This window comes from Sciurus carolinensis, chromosome 13 (genome assembly GCF_902686445.1).
Source record: "Sciurus carolinensis chromosome 13, mSciCar1.2, whole genome shotgun sequence".
Classification (NCBI taxonomy): Eukaryota; Metazoa; Chordata; class Mammalia; order Rodentia; family Sciuridae; genus Sciurus; species Sciurus carolinensis.
The window spans coordinates 78526490-78532489 of record NC_062225.1 but is presented as its reverse complement, the minus strand read 5'-3'; the positions used below and the strand labels follow the sequence as shown (position 1 = coordinate 78532489).

At 40.1% G+C, this 6000-nt stretch overlaps 1 protein-coding gene across 1 annotated transcript in view; it reads left to right on the top strand.

The window, feature by feature from the left end:
* The first annotated feature begins 3955 nt into the window (after positions 1–3955).
* The window catches only part of Tdrd15 (tudor domain containing 15), a 52155-nt gene continuing 50110 nt past the window's right edge, over positions 3956–6000 (top strand). Inside the window, exon 1 of the mRNA XM_047522144.1 lies at positions 3956–4164. The gene's annotated coding sequence lies outside the window, so the exon portion shown is untranslated. The remainder of the gene's footprint in view (positions 4165–6000) is intronic.

The window sequence follows — 6000 nt, the reverse complement described above, 5'->3', positions numbered from 1 at the left end:
GCTAAGTAACTTACCGGGGGCTGTATTGGTGCTCTCATTCACAGGGCTCTCCATAGTACCAGTGGGAAACCTCTGAGACCCTCGCTGCTCTGTAATCTGCCATCTCCTGAGCTTATGCCCTCCTTCCACTGACTTGCATTCAGGATAGAAGACTTCCAGAATGATGGGGGACATCAGAGACACCATGAGTGCTAGATATGAGTGACGATGGGAAGGTCCCTCCCTCATCCGGTGTAAGCAACAACCCCCAACTGACCGTTCTGGTCAAGTCCTGACTGATGTCGTATTTGTCAGACTGACCCTATTTTTGACTCTTTTCCCCATGATATTAGAATAGCAGATATTAGAATATCACTTTTCTTTAGTAAACAGTGCAGTTAAATGCTTTGGTATCACCAATAAATCTCTGGAGTGAGCCTGAGAATCAGTGTGCTGAATCACGGGCCCAGAACGAATTGTCTTGACAGGGAATTTGTACTATAGAATGAAAGCAGGAAACAACTTCAAATTTGTCCACGCTCCAGCCCTGGAATCAGGTCATCTTCAGAGTGAGGCGAGGATGATTGCTGTGGCTGTGTGTGAGGTGGGCGGAGGGTACAGAGGAGCTGCAGGTCTCTCCTGGTTTAGAGGGCTGTTTTGGGCTAGTCTTCCTACACATGTCCTGGAACACGACTTTCGCTCTAGAGCCAAAGCCTTCAGCTTTGTCCTAGGGAGTCACCTGGCCTAACAGTGGCTTAACAGTAGAGCCACACCAAGTCATGCATGTAGGATGTGTCACTGATCACTCATCAGAGCAGATATCACGTTTCTGTGGGGATGCCCTGGTGACAAAGTCCACTCCAAGCACAATACATCAAGAACATAAATACGGCAAATCTTGTAGATAGGATTTCGACCTTGTTCCGTGTCCTTTCTCTTGCTGTTTCCTGGTGTGTAATTGTATAGAGGAGACTGGCATGGTCAGGGCAGAGAAATGATCTAAGGGAAAGAGAGCCAGGCTGTGCTTGTGAGTGCTGATTGTTAGAGTAAACCAGGCAAACAAGAGCCCATGGACACCAGCTTGGCAAGATGTCTATCTACCCTGTTTGTATGCCGCTTCTCTTCCAAGTACCTGCGAAATTTCTCTCTCTGTGGCTCAAGGAGACGTCTCGGACAGACTGGGCCCTCTCCCTCTTGGTTGAGGCTCTGTGATCCACTCTAGGTTCCTCCTGTTTTGTTTTCCCAGGAGCCAGCTCCCACCCTTTCTCTAGGAATTGCTCTGCCTGGGCCTTCTGGAAACATTTCCCGATATCCCAGCTCCATCTCCCAGTGTGTGACTTATTGTTGCTGAAGAGTAATTATAACTGGTGAGGCATTTCCAGTCTCAATATTCTCTAGTTTTTTTTCCTGGTCATTCTTCTTCCACAGCTAGATTCTTGAAAGCAAAATGTCTAGGGGTACCATCCCATGGGGCAGAGCACCACGGAAACTAAGGAATACTAGACTAAGTGAATTAATAATCCAACTAATGAATCATAAAAGATGTAGCAAGGCTGAATTTTAAGCAGTTTAAAGAATCTCCTCAGTAGTTTTCAAACTTTCTGAAATTGAGCCATACTGAAAAAATCCTTTTCCCATCACAATACATTACACATGAATGTATATAATGGAGACTGAAATAAAACTTACCTTTAATGCTTATAAAATACTCCACTTTTTCTTTTCTTTCTTTCCTTCCTTTCTTTCTTTCTTTCTTTCTTTCTTTCTTTCTTTCTTTCTTTCTTTCTTTCTTTCTTTCTTTCCTTCTTTCCTTCTTTCTTTCCTTCTTTCCTTCCTTCTTTCCTTCTTTCTTTCCTTCTTTCTTCCTTCTTTCCTTCTTTCCTTCTTTCCTTCTTTCCTTTCTTTCCTTTCTTTCCTTTCTTTCCTTTCTTTCCTTTCTTTCCTTTCTTTCTTTCTTCTGCAGTTCTGGGGATTGAACCCAGGACTGTAGGCATGTGAGGCAGGCAGTCTACCTCTGAGCTATATCCCCAGCCTTTTTATTTTATTCTGAGTCAGTATCTCACCATGTTGTCCAGACTGGCCTCAAACTTGTGATCTCCTGCCTCAGCCTCCCCACTCATTGAGATTACAGGTGTGCATCACCACATTTGGCACTGTTTTCTAATCTGTAACATTTCATTTAAAAAATTTGGTCAACACCCATTAAATTTACTTCATGGCCCACTAAATAGGTGGCCACTTATTTGGGAAACACTGTCTTATCCTATATGATTGTATTATACCTGATAAGGAATTCTCCCCTGCTTTCAATTTTCTCTAAAAACCTAAGAATATTTCCGATTTATTAATTTACATAATATTCAGAGTGAATCCTTATAAGAGTTCTAGAATGGGTTTTACAGGTCTCAAAACTAACAAGTGGTAACACTGGAAGCCATAATGGGTCTCAAGAGTCCCAGTCAAAGGTTATTCCCATTTCATGATACTGTCTCCACCATCTGATTTGAGTCTGTCTAACTTCCCTGACTTGGCTAGTGGTGCCCAAAGGGCTATGTGTGCACCTGATACCATGCTGAGTACCTGGTCAATGAATATATGATAAGCAGAATGGAATAACAAGCTTGATCTAAAGCCATGACCTGGTTTTGACCTGGTGTTTGGGACATCTTTGCACTAAATCACATAATACTTTATAATAATACTTTCTTCTTACCCTATGAGCGCTTAGTGGATGGCTTGACACTGGAAAAGTTTCCCAAGCTTGTTGGGAATTCTTCAGTGACTACAGAGGTGGTAACAGCTGGATACTATTTGATCCTTGCTTGTGATTGAGGTTTTTCCAGAGCTCAAAGACAAGAGTTTCAGAAAGGTTAATAAAAGCACCAAACAGGAAGGTTTTTGATTCTTCTAGTTTTCCCAAATAGCTAGTTTTACTAATTAATTAATTAATTTGTAAGTGTGGTTTCTTCCAGACTCTAAATTCATGATCTGTGACTATGGATCAAACATATATTCCCATTTCTGTTATCTTAGGCCTTTCCAGCCAAATCCATTGTCACTGGGAGACACCAAATTCCATCTTCCCTAAGACACATGCAACTTGTATAAGGTAGGATCTGAGCAGCTTAGACCCAGGACTGAAGAGTCACCAAATAATCATCTGATGAACAATGAATGAGTGCATGGATAAAAAAAACAGTGTGAATGCATGCTATATCTACGTAGGTATTTGGGATTTTTACATGCATTTTTGTGAGGCTATTTTCCTAGATGACTGGGGGGAATAAAGATAAAAAAAGTTCTTTGGGTACCTGGGAAAGAAAGGACAAGTGGAAAGAGCAGTTTAGGGGAGAAAAGGGAAGGAAAGAAAAGAGAGAAAAAAAAAAAAAAAAACCCTGAAAAACAGAATGAGATGGAAACATCTGATTGGAATGACAGGAAGGTAACCAGCAGCTCTGAAGGTTGATCACAATCTTTGTTAGTTCTAGAATCATCTTTATCTCACTGGGTACTCTGTATACTTTGTTGAACTCAAAGTACATATTTCCTATGATGGATGTTCCCTTGTTTACTTGTGCTTCCTGATCTCATTTTAAAAGGCCGTTTAACCACCTCAGTATGTTTCTTGCAGCTGATGAATGCTGAGTGGAGGTAAGGAGTGGGAAAGCTGTGGTGGCTTCCTACATCCAGTTCATGAGGAAGAACTGATAAGTAGGGGAAGGCTTTCCTGAAAATGAGTCAAATGGAACATTCTGGGCAGGATGAAAACAGGAGATGTTGCAATGACAGTGTTCACCTTTCCACCCGATGTTAGATAAGGTTTGGGGAGAAGAACTGCATTCTTTCCAAAAGTCAGGTCAGAAGTCTCCGCACTGTGATTTCCCAATCCAGTTTCTGTAATGTCAAATAAAACTAAGACCCTGGTCCCAAATAAAGTCATCAGCAAACATCTCTTTGCTCTTTTGGGCACTATGTTCTCTCACAACAGTTTTCTGAATTATCACTTCCTGTTGAAACTAGAGCTTAATCTTTCAATGAAGTATGTGGCCATGGAATTGAAGCCAGTGGTTCTGGGGCAGAAGTGAAGGCTGGTGCTGCTTGTGTGCCCTGAGGAGAAGCAGTAAGATCAAGAGTGCAGCCTCTGGAGCCAGACTCCCTGTATCTCAGATTGGTTCTGTCACCCAGGTGTGTAAGTCATACATTTCTATGCTTTTTGTGTGAAAATGGAGGAAGATGGTCTTATAGGAATAAATAAGTTAACACAGGTGATACTCTTGAAACAGTGCCTGAATATGGCAGGCATTTGGGGCATTGCTAACAATATTAGGATTTAAGAAAAGAAATATTCATTTCCTAATTCAAAATTTATGTGGGTAGTTTGTTCTTCATTATAATGAAGACTAGTGGTTTCAAGAATCCCAGAATGTTAGAACTGAAAGGCATTTCTGTTATACAGATATATAATTGAGGCACTGAGTGTTGAGTTGTCCACTGCCACACAGTTAGTGGTAGATTTGAGACTGGAAACCAGGTTTCCTGATTCTCTTCACTGTACCACATTCCTTCCCTGGAGCAGGATGTCCAGGACCAAGGAGGTACTATAAGAGCAATGACGAAAAGAATCACAGTAGCTGTCCCAAGGGCTCTCTGCCATACAAAGACAGTCTTATATTGACTTTTTCATTTACTCACTTACAGTGATTTAAGCTATTCTCAGAAAGTACAGAAAAGCAAAACAGTCTTTGTTCTTAAAGGACTTCAATTGCAATTGGAGCCAAGATATGCAGACATAAAAATCATACAAAAATGCAATCATATTTAATAAAGTGAGGATTGCTTAGGCATTTGCTATCTATACAGACCCCAGAAAAAGTTTATAACAAGGATTAGTAAATTTATGAATAATTAAAATGAATGAAGCCGAGTAAGCCAAGATGCATGGAGCACTTTGGAAAGTCAAAGAAAGAAAAATAATAACATCTGACTAGAAGGACCTGTAACATCTTTATGGAATAAGTGGTATTAGTTTTTCTACAGAGTGTAGAAGAAAAGTTGAGAATCCAAGAGGCAAAATTTCAGATATATTCTGCACAAGGCAATTGAAGAACGGGACTTGCTTCCAGAGTTCCCATTACCTAGGAACTCCTAGTTTCTGGGATACGGGACAAGCCAATTCTCACAAGGAAGAATAATTGCAATGCGTGATTTGGAGAGAGAAGTTGAGAGATTTGACTTCTACTGCCACCTATGCCTTTGAAATTTGGGAGGTCCATGGCACATTGTGGGATCACACTGTGGGAAGGCATCAGAGGCTGCTGTGGGACTGTAGGCTAGTGGGAGCACAAATGTGGAGGTGGAGGTTGACTCTGTAACTCTAAAACAGCAACACCATTCTATACTCCTACCAGTGATAAAAGAGGGTTCCCTCTTCTCCACGTGTACATTATCTGTCTTTTTTTTTTTTTTTTTAGAGCCATCCTAGTGGGTGGGCAGTGGCATCTCTTGTAGTTTTGACGGCTAATGATGTTGAGCATCTTTCCCTGTGCTGACAAGTCATTCTTGTTTTCTTTGGAGAAATGTCTGTTCAGATCCCATATTCGTTTCAAAATTGGGTTTTGTTGTCTTTTTATTATTTGAGTTATTTACCTTTTTATTATTACAACTCAATTACACATTCATATCCAGAACAATTGTGTATGAGAGTCCTTTACCATACATAAAGATTTGAAAATATTTTCTCCCATTATTTGCTTTGTCTTTTTTTCTTTCTTGATGGAATCTTTGGAAGCACAAATGTTTTTAAATTTTTTATGAAGCTAAATTTATGTCTGTTTTCTTTTTTCACTTGTGATTTTTATTATCATTTCTAAGATACTACTAAGAAACTAAGGTCACAAAGTTTTACTTCTACATTTTTCCTAAGTACTTTATACTTTTACTTCTTAAATGTCAGTCTGTGATTGATTTTGAATAAGTTTTTTTTTTGTAGGATGTGAGAAAGGGGTTCAATTTCACTTTTTA